This window comes from Megalobrama amblycephala, linkage group LG10 (assembly GCF_018812025.1).
Source record: "Megalobrama amblycephala isolate DHTTF-2021 linkage group LG10, ASM1881202v1, whole genome shotgun sequence".
Classification (NCBI taxonomy): domain Eukaryota; kingdom Metazoa; phylum Chordata; class Actinopteri; order Cypriniformes; family Xenocyprididae; genus Megalobrama; species Megalobrama amblycephala.
This window is the reverse complement of record NC_063053.1, coordinates 3552439-3565948: the sequence shown is the minus strand read 5'-3', so window position 1 is coordinate 3565948 and position 13510 is coordinate 3552439.

The following is a 13510-nucleotide window of genomic DNA, read 5'->3' as shown; positions in this document are numbered from 1 at the left end:
TGGTGGATGTAGTGCACCCGGATTACTTTCATACTTCACACATTCATACTCTATATGGTAGTTTCAAAACAAATGTAGTACCTACAGTACTATACAGTATGGGATTTCGGATGCAGCTTGAGTTTACAGTTCTAACTTTTGTTCTTGGAATTCTGAGTTTACATCTCGCAATTTTGACTTTTTTCTCGGAATTCTGAGTTTACATCTCGCGATTTTGACTTTTTTCTCGGAATTCTGAGTTTAAATCTCGCGATTTTGACTTTTTTCTCGGAATTCTGAGTTTATGTCTCACAATTCTGACTTTTGTTCTTGGAATTCTGAGTTTACATCTCACAATTTAGACTAGTTTTCTCAGAATTCTGAGTTTATGTCTCACAATTCTGACTTTTGTTCTTGGAATTCTGAGTTTACATCTCACAATTTTTTTACTTTTTTCTCGGAATTCTGAGTTTACATCTCGCAATTTTGACTAGTTTTCTCGGTATTCTAAGTTTACATCTCGCAATTCTGACTTTTGTTCTTGGAATTCTGAGTTTACATCTCACAATTTTAATTTTTTTTCTCTGAATTCTATACATTCACAATTCTGACTTTTGTTCTCGGAATTCTGAGATTACATCTCGCAATTTTGACTAGTTTTCTCGGAATTCTGAGTTTACATCTCGCAATTCTGACTTTTGTTCTTGGAATTCTGAGTTTACATCTCGCAAATTCTGACTTTTGTTCTTGGAATTCTGAGTTTACATCTCACAATTTTTTTACTTTTTTCTCAGAATTCTGAGTTTACATCTTGCAAATTCTGACTTTTGTTCTTGGAATTCTGAGTTTACATCTCGCAATTTTGACTAGTTTTCTCGGTATTCTAAGTTTACATCTCGCAATTCTGACTTTTGTTCTTGGAATTCTGAGTTTACATCTCACAATTTTAATTTTTTTTCTCTGAATTCTATACATTCACAATTCTGACTTTTGTTCTCGGAATTCTGAGATTACATCTCGCAATTTTGACTAGTTTTCTCGGAATTCTGAGTTTACATCTCGCAATTCTGACTTTTGTTCTTGGAATTCTGAGTTTACATCTCGCAAATTCTGACTTTTGTTCTTGGAATTCTGAGTTTACATCTCACAATTTTTTTACTTTTTTCTCAGAATTCTGAGTTTACATCTCGCAAATTCTGACTTTTGTTCTTGGAATTCTGAGTTTACATCTCGCAATTTTAATTTTTTTTCTCTTAATTCTATACATCTCACAATTCTGACTTTTGTTCTCGGAATTCTGAGTTTACATCTTGCAATTTTGACTAGTTTTCTCACAATTCTGAGTTTACATCTCGCAATTTAGACTTTTTTTCTCGGAATTCTGAGTTTACATCTCGCAATTCTGACTTTTGTTCTTGGAATTCTGAGTTTACATCTCACAATTTTTTTACTTTTTTCTCGGAATTCTGAGTTTACATCTCGCAATTTTAATTTTTTTTCTCGGAATTCTATACATCTCACAATTCTGACTTTTGTTCTCAGAATTCTGAGTTTACATCTCGCAATTCTGACTTTTGTTCTTGGAATTCTGAGTTTACTGTACATGTTGCAATTCACTGTTTTTCTTTGCCATGGAATAAAAAAAAAGGTTGGCTAATTGCGTTTTTTTTTTTATCTCACAATTCTGTCTTTTTTGGGACTTTTTAGTAATTGCAACTTTTTGAATGGAATTAACATTGAACCGACTCAAAGTGAATAAGAACACTTTTCTTCTGTAGAGCAGCTTATAGCTGAATTGAACTAATTTCATAATTGATGAACTTTACAGTTATTGAACTGAACAATCAATGTTGAACTGGCTGAATCAACAGCTGAATGATGACACTATTGTCTTCTGTAGAGCTGCTTACAGCCGAACTGTTTGCACCATTGCATCATTTTTATCACTGTGAAGCTGCTTTGAAACAATGTCTATTGTATAAAGTGCAATATAAACAAAGCTGAAATGGCTGAAACTTTTTATCTAACATTTATCTCACAATTTTGAGTCTATATCTGTATATATCTTTAAAACTTTTAAACTCAGAAATGCAAAAAAAAAAAAAAAAAAAGTCAGAATTGTGAGATCAATAGTCCTAATTACCCTTGTTTATTCCGTGGAGGAAACAAGCTTCCATAGCTTTTAACCTCCACGCTTTTTACAGTGAAGAGCCATTTAAAGGTCTATCTGTGTTGACAGCATCAATAAGAGCAGCGATATCATCATAGCGCCGGCTGGGTGGCGAAATAAAGGAAAATGAAACATCCAGCTGACATCTGCACAGCCTGCAGCCTAAACAGGAGCATGCGTGTCGGCTTGTGCTCACGACATCGGTAATCCAGCTGATGATGAGAAATGCTCTGAGAGGAAAGAGCTTATTGAATGAAGGGAATGTATATGCCCTCTCAGGCTCCCCTGACACCGTGATATATCTCGACAAAAAGCGTGTTGTGATTGTGGCGAGTGTTCACTTCTCATCTGATTGTGTTTAGAGCTACTTCTGCACCGCTAGGGAAAAACCTTTCAGAGCCAATCGGGACAAGCGAAAGGGAACAATGAAGGCCACAGTGTCTTTCTCGCCCGATTACTGGCTTTAGTGCAGTGGATATGTGATTTATAATATTAGTTTGAGTCTTTTTTTTATAATGTGAAGCCGTTTTTGCACTGATGATAGACTAATTCAATAATGTGATAAGAATAGTTTGATCTTCTGGTTTGTGATCATTGAGTCAATAGTTGAAGCACCTATACAAAATATTATTCATGTTCATGAACTAGCCTCTATTGTGATATACACACTACTGTTCAAAAGTTTTGGGTCAGTATGTTTTTTTTTTTTTTTTTTTAAGAAATTAATACATTTATTCAGCAATAAGGATGCATTAAATTGATCAAAACTGGCATTAAAGACATTTATAATGTTACAAAACGGTTCTATTTCAAATAAATGCTGATCAAAGAATCCTGAAAAATAAAATGTATAATGGTTTTCACAAAAATACAAACTGTTTTCAACTTTGATAATAATCAGAAATGTTTCTTGAGCAGCAAATCAGCATATTAGAATGATTTCTGAAGGATCATGTGACACTGAAGACTGGAGTAATGATACTGAAAATTCAGCTTTGATCACAGGAATAAATTACAGTTTAACATATATTCACATAGAAAAATGTGGAGGCTTGTTTCCGCCACTAAATAAAAAATAAAAAAGGTAATTGCAACTTTTTATCTCACAATTCTGATTTTATTTCTCAGAATTGTGAGTTATGAAGTCAGAATTGCGAGTTATAAAGTAATTCTTTATATCTCGCGAATTCTGACTTTTTTCTCACAGTTGCGAGTTTTTATCACACAGTTTTGACTTTTTTTCTCAGAATTGCGAGATATAAAGTCAGAATTACATGATATAAACTTGCAATTATGTCTTATAAAGTCAGAATTGTGAGATATAAATTAAAAAAGATATAAATACAAAAAATTATTTTTTCGTTCACAATTGCACATTATAACTCGCAATTGCGAGTTTATATCTCTCAATTCTGACTTTATAACTTGCAATTCTGACTTTATAACTCACAATTCTGACTTTATAACTTGCAAATCTGACTTTATATCTCACAATTCTGACTTTATATCTCACAATAAATTACAGTAATAAATTACACAATAAATCTCACAATTCTGACTTTATATCTCACAATTCTGACTTTATAACTTGCAATTCTGACTTTTTATCTCTGACTTTTTTTCTCAGAATTGCGAGATATAAAGTCAGAATTACATGATATAAACTTGCAATTACGTCTTATAAAGTCAGAATTGTGAGATATAAACTTGCAATTCTGAGAAAAAATTATTTTTTTGCTCACGATTGCACATTATAACTCGCAATTGCGAGTTTATATCTCACAATTCTGACTTTATATTTTTTAATTCTGAGAAAAAAAGTCAGAATTGTGAGATAAAAGCTCCCATAGAAAACAGCTATTTTAAACTGTAATAATATTTCACAATTTTGACTGTAGTTTTGATCAAATAAATGCAGCCTTGGTGAGCAGAAGAGACTTCATTTAAGACAATCTAACTAACTCCAAACTTTTCAACAGTAGTGTAGAGTTACTCTGATAAATGATTACTCATAGCATTTTATAAGATCAAATAAGGTCAATCCGCCCCCCTCTGTGGGCTCTAGCGGGCGAAGCTAAACACTAAGTGCTAGTAGATGACACACGAGGGACGGTGTACTTGCCATCACAGCAGGCTTTTCTCTCGGGTTAATAGTCAAGTTCACGCCAACCCTGCTGCATTTCCGACTGCACGAATATGACACACGGGTGAAGAAAGGAAAAGCACAGTGATGTAAAGGTCAGGAGCGTTATCCACTCAAGGAGACCATTTAAACAGCTAATCGCACACATTTATCGCATGCCCCGTTATTTGAAGAGGACTCAGCAGGTGGGGCCGCCGACCCTCTCGTATTTGAAGAGACTTATCAAGGCTGACGAAATGTCACTGCCTCTGTAAATCATAGCCTTCAGGATGACGCCCGCTCCCAGCGTAGGTGTTAATCGGCTGCCGTCCCGCTCGGAGAAGATTCGCCACACGCTTTGACAGCTCACGATGAAGATTTTGAAGTTGAAAGCAGCTCTGATCTCGTACATGCTAACATGACAGTCCTGATTCCTCTGGACAGATGAGATGATGTATGTGATGATGCTGCATTCACTCATATTTCACATGTTCTCTAGCTTTTATTGCAGCGATTTGCACAATGGCTGTGAACGTATAGTAAATGAATACAGCAGTAAAAATCAGCATCAGTTGATTTCTTCTGTTCACCAAGGCTGCATTTATTTGATCAAAAATGCAGTAAAAAATGTGAAATATTATTAAAATTATTGTATTATTGTATATTATATTGTAATATTATTGTAATTTATTCCTGTGATCAAAGCTGAATTTTCAGCATCATTACTCTAGTCTTCAGTGTCACATGATCCTTCAGAAATAATAATGATTTGCTGCTCAAGTAACATTTCTGATTATTATTAGTGTTGAAATACAGTGCCGCTTCAGATTTTTGTGACGAATGTTTGAAAGCATTTACTTAAAGTGTGTCTCAGTCTCTTTTGCCTTTATTGGACTCTGATCAGACTTTACTAAAAATAGATCTGGGCAGAATGTGCTACTGATGCTGTGAATCCTTATTCGTTCATGCAAGAACAGAAGCTTCAGGAACAAATGACACAATCGCCGTAAAACTGCTTTACAACAGAGCCTGAGATTAAATCTGATCCATCATCTGTAATGAGATGCATTACACACAATTACATTACAAATACACAGATCAGATGGCAAATATATTTCAACGGCATCATACATCAGCTCACGGCGTATGGATGTGCGTTTTGGTGACAGGGTGAGTTGGGCAGCAGCACGGTTTCAGAGATCAGAATAACACTAGCATCGCCATGTTGAGCTTCAAGACATGAAAGATCACATGATGATCTCTGTAAATAATATCTCAACTATTATATATATATACAACTCCGGGGCTTTTTGGGGGCCTTAACATGCTTAAAAACTCTTGAAAATTGGAACACACATTGTAACCCGCGGCCATCAGGCCCGGGCAGAAGCTGGTACCAGGGCGTGGCAGGGGGGCTTGAAAGCGCCCCCTTGAAAAAAGTCTGAAAACTTGGTCCATATATTAAACACACTTGCACATATTAATATGAAACTCAGTACACATATAGAACTCATCGGGCCGAACAACTTTCATGCTCTAAGTTAAACGTCACGCCAACAGGAAGTCAGCTATTATGGGTTGTTTGAAAAACGCATGCTCTGGAATTTGATATACTCCTCCTAGGCGATTAATCCGATCGCCACCAAACTCGGTCAGCATGAAGTCAAGACACTGATGATGAAAAATTGCCAGCGGATTTTTGATATCTCAAACGGTTTGGTCGTGGCGAGGCAACAAATTTATGGCGAGAAAAGGGAAACAGGAAATGTGTTATAATGTCTGCATACGTTGATTGATGTTTATGAAACTTCAGCTGTGTGTTCGTTATAGGAGTCCGATCACATGGATGTGACTATTGTGAGTCAAAGTTATAGCGCCACCAACTGGCAGCAAGAAGTGTGTCACTTTCAAAATGCATTGAGTTCACTGTTATTTTTACCTGATTTGCTTCAAACTTCATCAGTGTAATGTCAATACACAGCAGATGTAGACCTGTGACAGGATTTTTGATATTTGTAATATTGTTGCCATGGCAACACGTCAAACATTAATAATATTCTTGAGTGTTTTTAAGGCTCTTAACATGCTTCAAATTGCATGAAACTCGACACACACATCAATATTGTCAACCAGCAGACATGGACAAAGCCATAGAAATGGGCGTGGTGGAGGGGCTCAGTAGCGCCACCTTTTGACAAAAGTGTCAAGGTTAGTTTGTCCTACAGTCACCAACTCGGCACACATATTGTTCTCATCAAGCCGGACAATTTTCTAATTTACAGTAATTAGCTCCGACCAACAGGAAGTCAGCTATTTTGGTTTGAATGTAATTTAAAAAAAAAAAAAAAACAGGCTATGAATTTTATACTACTACTCCTACAGTGTTTCTACAATTTACACCAAACTTTAACTTGGTGCTAACACATTGAAGTTGTTTAATTGCAAACAGATGTTGGATATCTCAAACGGTTTGGCCGTGGCGAGGCAACAAATTTATAGCAAGAAAAGGGAAACAAAGTGTTATAACTCCTTCATACATTCATTGATTTTGATGACTCTTCGGCTGTGTGTTCGTTGTACAAGGCTGATCACATGGATGTGACTATTGTGAAAGTTATAGCGCCACCAACTGGCAGCAGTAAATGTGTTACTTTCAGCATGCTTTGAGATCACCCTCTTATTTTTACTCGATTTGCTTCAAACTTCATTTAAATAATGTCAAAACATGGCAGATGTAGACCTTTGAAAAGAATCATGATATCTTAAACACAGTTGCCTTGGCAACGCATTAAACTTTAATATTCGTTTTGGATGCTTTTGAGACTCTTAGCATGCTTCAAATTATTTGAAACTCCACAAACACATCAGGATTGTTAGCCAGTAGACATGGGCAAAGCCTTAGAAACGGGCAGGGAGGAGGGGCTCTATAGCGCCACCGTAGAGTGCAGTAAATGTGGAGTGAGTTTGACATAGTCCTTTGATGTTTAACCGTTTTAAATGCCTATTGCCCGCTGTGCACAGTTGCCCTGAAGCCACCAGGCTTGGGCCCGCCATCGCTGCTCGCAGCTATATTTATATATTATTTCAGTTTCAATTAACAAAAACTAATTTTAATAGTTTTAGTTACGAATGATCACACTCTTGTATTGTGTGCATAAATTACTTATATCATTGCTTTCTTTTTTATAATTTTTTAAAGCTTTATTTATAACTTATTATAACATAACAGTATTCAGAATGTACAAATTTTCATAAATAATTGTAAACAAAACTGCATTATGACATTTGTAGATGTAGATTATACTTGAAGATTACACATGAAATTGGTTGTTTATCATGTTTTGATGCTCTAGGTGTAAAATATAAGTATTATAATGTATTATAAATGTGGTTACCATTATTCATGAGATAATGCAATGCAAAATTAATCCATTAAGAATACTATTAAATATGCAGGCTTCAAGTAAAGTGTTTTCCTCTAGGAATGTGAGGAATCTGCTCTTGAAGTTGAGCATTCATATCTCGGTGAACGAGAGATCTGCATGCCAACTGAATGTTAATGGTACAGCCAGATCCTCTACAGGCCGCAGCTATCTTTAATTGTATTGAGTTTCCCTTCACACTGACCTGAGTTCAGTGCGCTCTGAGCTAACGGAGGCCGTCTGATCCCGGGAGACTCGACCTGTTCCTCTAACAGGACACCGGACCATCTGCTGAGCAGAGAGCCGGATCCGATCCAGGCCAGCTAGATGAATTCAAAACAGGACCTGCTGAGAAGAGCCGGAGCTGGAAGCTGATTGGTCGGAGCGGAAGACACGCCTCTCAATGCATCTTCATATTAATGCAAGAGCTGCAGGAATCTCACATGTACAAAAAATATATGTGGTTCTTTAAAAATATAATATGGTATTAACATCACTAACAAAAAAAAGTATAAAGGTTTTACCACAGTATTTTGGACATGTACTATGATACCACAGTATATGCATTTCAGTAGCATGGTATTTTTTTAAAGTATAGCATTACCATCACTGTACCATGGTAAGGCCACAGTACCTTTTTGTAAGGAATTTAACTCTAATGTACTGTCAGTGCTATTGAGATACTATTATAGTTCTTATTAATATTTTGAATTTGTTTACATTGTCATATTTTGTTTTCATTTTCAATTTACTTAAAGTTTTAGTAATTTTGATGTATGTTTTTGTCATTTTATTAGTTGTTTTTTTTAATATGCCTATATAGTTTTATTAATTTTTTGTTTCAGTTTTAGATTTAGTTATTTTAGTACATCAAGTTGCATGTAAAGTGGTAATTCTGTTGTCAAAATGGCATCAGAAATGGTAGTTCAATATAAAAGAGCAGTGTTCAACATTTTGCTCACATTCCATTAACTATCTTAACCGGCTGTATAGTTCGTTCAGGCATGAAAGCCGTTCAGAGTCAAAGCTTCAGCCTCCGTTTCTTGAGTTTCTTTGTGAAGTTCTACTTTCTCAAAGTCCTCAGGGCCTTGGTGCTTACAGTCTGTGAAATGAGGTGATGCCTTTAAATAGTTCAGGTTCAGGGGTCGTCGAGGGGTTAAATGACTGTCAAAGCTGTGCGAACGTACACTATCGTCTCATTTACATATTCATGAGAATGGAGACCCAGCTTTGGATCAGGGTTGTGGAGGTGAAGAGCATAAACGGGTTAAGAAGATGTCCGTTATCAAACTGAAAAAGTGTGAAAATGTGCTTCTACAAAGCTGGACAGATGCACACACACACACACACACACACACTTACAAAACATTATCATAATTATAATTGTTCACTGATTTTGTTAAAAGCCTGCTGCTCATTAAAGAGCAATTATGTTTTTAATTGTTATTTTGCATGTAAAAAACCATCATTGTCATTATCAGCAAGAAGCCAGAATGAATGAGTTCTTATTAGAAGACAAATTTTAAAATCAAAACATGACTTGCAGGAACGTTCCTGATTTAATACAAGCTAAGATCTGTGACATGCTGTCGGTTACCAAAGAAAATCATTTCGACTCGTTTATCAGTTTGTACAAACAAGCAAACGTCATGTTTACAGTAATGAAGTTACAATGGATGTCTACATGGGGAAAGACACTGACTGCACATTAAAATACACAAGAATTAAACATCATATGAGATCAGACTGAATCTGACCAACTGCAAAAAAAAAAAAAAAAAAAAAAAAAAAAAAATCTTGTTTACCCTTCGGATTATCTGACCCCATTGGAAGATATTTTTTAAGCATTAAGTCAGTTAATGTTTTATCAGTTTTTCAGAAAACAAGGCTTAATATCTTCAGTCATTTTGCTTCTCCAGTAAATGTATTTTGATTTAAGAAAACATCAATTGTTGCTTGTTTTTAGTGTTATTTACATACTATTATTGTATTTATTAATATTTTGAATTAGCTTTCATTTTCAGTGTTCATTTTGCTATATGCTTAGGTCATTTACTATTATTTTTTAGCTATAATTTATTTTATTTCAGTTTTACTTTTAGTAATTTTAGAACTTTAAGGCAAAATTTCTCATTTCTAACAAGTTTAAATTTTCATTCTATTGTTTGTGTTTTATTTTATTAGCCTACTGGAAAGGATTTTTAATTGTATGTTTTATTTAATTTGTTTCTTATGCCACAGGTTGAGCTTAACTTGTATTAAACCCAGTACTTTCCTTTGAACAACAACTGATTTTAATTTTTTTTTTTTTTTTTTTTTTTTTGCATGAAAAATCACCATTTACCAACAGGAAGCTGTCAAAAATTAAAGTATTCTGAATAAAACAGTTCTTATTAAATAATCATTCAGAAGATCTCATCATCATTACATACAGAAACCTCAAAAAATCTGACAGAATTAATTACAACTTGACAATAGGAAATCAAGCGCAGCTCCTTTGTTTAATTAAGTCATCTTTCAAACCTTCTACTTTCAATGAACCAATCAAAACAAAGCTCAGTCAGGTCTATGTAGAAGAGCGAGATCTCGTCACCTCTCATCTGGGTCTCAGCCGCCCCTCGCTCTCCTCTGAACCGGTTACACAGGTCTCTCTCGGTTCAGTGACTGTGATGACAGGAAGTGAGAGAGTGCTGAGGGACCCACACTGACCTTAATCTGTCTGCAGCTTCCTGTGGCTCTGACTGCTCATGTGCACTTCAAACTAATAAATCACTGTCTACAACTACACTGAAAAAAGAGTTTTGAAGCTGTAAATAAAACAAAGATTATTTGAAAAATTCACATTAGATTCTATGGAAGCTTGTTTTCACCATAAAATAAAAATAAAAAGGTAATTGTAACTGAAAGGTAATTGTAATTTTTATCTCACAATTCTGACTTTTTTCTCAGAATTGCATGTTAAAGTCAGAATTGCATGATATAAAGTCAGAATTGTGAGTTATAAAGTCAGAATTGTGAGTTATAAAGTCAGAATTGCAAGTTATAAAGTCAGAATTGTGAGATATAAAGCCAGAATTGCGATATATAATCAAAATTGTGATATAAAGTCAGAATTGCGAGATATAAAGCCAGAATTGCGATATATAGTCAAAATTGTGATATAAAATCAGAATTGCGAGATATAAAGCCAGAATTGCGATATAAAGTCAAAATTGTGATATAAAATCAGAATTGTGAGATATAAAGTCAGAATTGCGCGATATAAAGTCAGAATTGAGTGATATAAAGTCAGAATTGCGAGATATAAAGTCAGAATTGCGAGTTATAAAGTCATAATTGCGAGTTATAAAGTCTGAATTGCGAGATATAAAGTCAGAATTGCGAGTTATAAAGTCAGAATTGCGTGATATAAAGTCAGAATTGCATGATATAAAGTCAGAATTGTGAGTTATAAAGTCTGAATTGCGAGATATAAAGTCAGAATTGCGTGATATAAAGTCAGAATTGCGAGTTATAAAGTCAGAATTGCGTGATATAAAGTCAGAATTGCGTGATTTAAATTCAGAATTGTGAGTTATAAAGTCTGAATTGCGAGATATAAAGTCAGAATTGCAAGATATTAAGTCAGAATTGCGAGTTATAAAGTCAGAATTGCGAGATATAAAGCCAGAATTGCGATATATAGTCAAAATTGTGATATAAAGTCAGAATTGCGAGATATAAAGCCAGAATTGCGATATATAGTCAAAATTGTGATATAAAGTCAGAATTGCGAGATATAAAGCCAGAATTGCGATATAAAGTCAAAATTGTGATATAAAATCAGAATTGTGAGATATAAAGTCAGAATTGCGAGTTATAAAGTCTGAATTGCGAGATATAAAGTCATAATTGCGAGTTATAAAGTCATAATTGCGAGTTATAAAGTCTGAATTGCGAGATATAAAGTCAGAATTGTGAGTTATAAAGTCTGAATTGCGAGATATAAAGTCATAATTGCGAGTTATAAAGTCATAATTGCGAGTTATAAAGTCTGAATTGCGAGATATAAAGTCAGAATTGCGAGTTATAAAGTCAGAATTGCGAGTTATAAAGTCAGAATTGCGTGATATAAAGTCAGAATTGCGTGATATAAAGTCAGAATTGTGAGTTATAAAGTCTGAATTGCGAGATATAAAGTCAGAATTGCGAGTTATAAAGTCAGAATTGCGTGATATAAAGTCAGAATTGCGTGATATAAAGTCAGAATTGCGAGATATAAAGTCAGAATTGCGAGTTATAAAGTCAGAATTGCGAGTTATAAAGTCAGAATTGCGAGATATAAAGTCAGAATTGCGAGTTATAAAGTCAGAATTGCGTGATATAAAGTCAGAATTGTGAGTTATAAAGTCTGAATTGCGAGATATAAAGTCTGAATTGCGAGATATAGTCAGAATTGCGTGATATAAAGTCAGAATTGCTCATGCAAATTTATCAGATTACTTTAAAAAACGTGAAAAAATTAAAATTATTAAAATGTAATATTAATAAAATATTTATTATTAATATTTTATATTATTAAATTATAATAAATATTATACGAATAAAGCAACGATTTTGCTAAAGAAAGTCGTTTGAACGACATGAGGGCGAGTAAATGATGACAAAATGTGTATTTTTGTGTGAACTGTCTCTTTAAGACTGAAATGATTCTTGCTCCCAGCAAAGTGTCTTTTATTAAAACCAGACAGAAAAGAACAGAGCAGAACTTTATTGTCAGCACATTAAGCTTTTTAAAGTTTGAATGTGCCGAAAGCATATTCAAAAATCAACTTTTATTAAAACTTTACTTTCTTCAACTCAAAAAAAAGCTCTGAGAAACTACAAAAATTAAACTCATTCAGATTACAGCATACAATATTAAAGCTCATAAACACACAGAGACTTGATTAGCATTTGCAAAGCTAGAGTTCTAATCATTTTCAAAACAAATAAATATTCAAAACAAATATGAATAAAATCCCTGCCAGCCTGAATCAGCACACAGAACTGCATCCAGACAATCATGTCCAGATAATAATCAGATCCATTTGCTCACACAGACTTGAGATTTGTGTAAGAACCCAGAATATTTAGTTGTATGAATATCTGAACATGCAATATATCAAAAGAAAACCCATTTTATTCTAGCTTCACGCATTCTTTTTTAATCAACACTTGAATGTGGGTAAGTTTTATCAAAAAGCAACGTTTTGAGCAAAAAGCTGAGAAAATCAAATTTCTGTCAAAGACTTCATCCAGATCGGATTCAGAGCAATGATTAAAGATTAGTTCACTTTCAAATAAAAAATTCCTGATAACTTACTCACCCCCATGTCATCCAAGATATCCATGTCCACCTTCCTTATTCAACTTATGGAACGAACGTGGCATCAGTTCTGTTTTTTACGTAAGTTGAATAGGGAAGGTGTAGGACATACAGCGTAAGCATTTTGAAGAATTCGGAAGGCGGTCTGGCAGAAGCACTTGATCGTTTGTGTTTATAAGCATATACATTTTTATTTTTATTTTTACAAACCTGATTCCAAAAAAGTTGGGACACTGTACAAATTGTGAATAAAAAAGGAATGCAATCATTTACAAATCTCATAAACTTATATTTTATTCACAATAGAATATAGATAACATATCAAATGTTGAAAGTGAGACATTTTGAAATGTCATGCCAAATATTGGCTCATTTTGGATTTCATGAGAGCTACACATTCCAAAAAAGTCGGGACAGGTAGCAATAAGAGGCCGGAAAAGTTAAATGTACATATAAGGAACAGCTGGAGG